At 69.2% G+C, this 876-nt stretch overlaps 1 protein-coding gene and 1 long non-coding RNA gene across 26 annotated transcripts in view; both read right to left on the bottom strand.

Annotated features, from left to right (window-relative positions):
* Positions 1–876, bottom strand: part of IKZF1 (IKAROS family zinc finger 1) — a 101,300-nt gene that overhangs the window by 47,012 nt on the left and 53,412 nt on the right. The gene's annotated exons all lie outside the window — the stretch shown is intronic.
* The window catches only part of LOC125929778 (uncharacterized), a 10,420-nt gene extending 9,544 nt beyond the window's left edge, over positions 1–876 (bottom strand). Inside the window, exon 1 of the long non-coding RNA XR_007459960.1 lies at positions 786–876. This is a non-coding gene — a long non-coding RNA (uncharacterized LOC125929778). The remainder of the gene's footprint in view (positions 1–785) is intronic.

The following is an 876-nucleotide window of genomic DNA, read 5'->3' as shown; positions in this document are numbered from 1 at the left end:
CATGGCCCTGGAGGACAGAGCCACCCTGCACAGCCTCAAAGGACAGAGCCGCCCTGCACGGCTCTGGAGGATGGAGCCACCCTGCACGGCCCTGGAGGACAGAGCCACCCTGCACGGCCCTGGAGGACGGAGCCACCCTGCATGGCCCTGGAGGATGGAGCCACCCCGCATGGCCCTGGAGGACAGAGCCACCCTGCACAGCCTCAAAGGACAGAGCCGCCCTGCACGGCTCTGGAGGATGGAGCCACCCTGCACGGCCCTGGAGGATGGAGCCACCCTGCATGGCCCTGGAGGACAGAGCTACCCTGCACGGCCTCGAAGGACAGAGCCACCCTGCACGGCCCTGGAGGACAGAGCCACCCTGCACAGCCTCAAAGGGCAGAGCCATCCTGCGCAGCCCTGGAGGACAGAGCCACCCTGCATGGCCTCGAAGGGCAGAGCCATCCTGCGCAGCCCTGGAGGACAGAGCCACCCTGCACGGCGTCGAAGGGCAGAGCCATCCTGTGCGGCCCTGGAGGACAGAGCCACCCTGCACAGCCCTGGAGGACGGAGCCACCCTGCACGGCCCTAGAGGACGGAGCCACCCTGCATGGCCCTGGAAGATGGAGCCACCCTGCATGGCCCTGGAGGACGGAGCCACCCCACATGGCCCTGGAGGACAGAGCCACCCCGCATGGCCCTGGAGGACAGAGCCACCCTGCATGGCCCTGGAGGATGGAGCCACCCCGCATGGCCCTGGAGGACAGAGCCACCCTGCATGGCCCTGGAGGACAGAGCCACCCCACACGGCCCTGGAGGACAGAGCCACCCCGCATGGCCCTGGAGGACAGAGCCACCCTGCATGGCCCTGGAGGATGGAGCCACCCCGCACGGCCC

Source organism: Panthera uncia, chromosome A2 (genome assembly GCF_023721935.1).
Source record: "Panthera uncia isolate 11264 chromosome A2, Puncia_PCG_1.0, whole genome shotgun sequence".
Taxonomy (NCBI): domain Eukaryota; kingdom Metazoa; phylum Chordata; class Mammalia; order Carnivora; family Felidae; genus Panthera; species Panthera uncia.
Note: the sequence above shows the minus strand (reverse complement) of the source record. Positions and strands in the feature narration are given on the sequence as shown.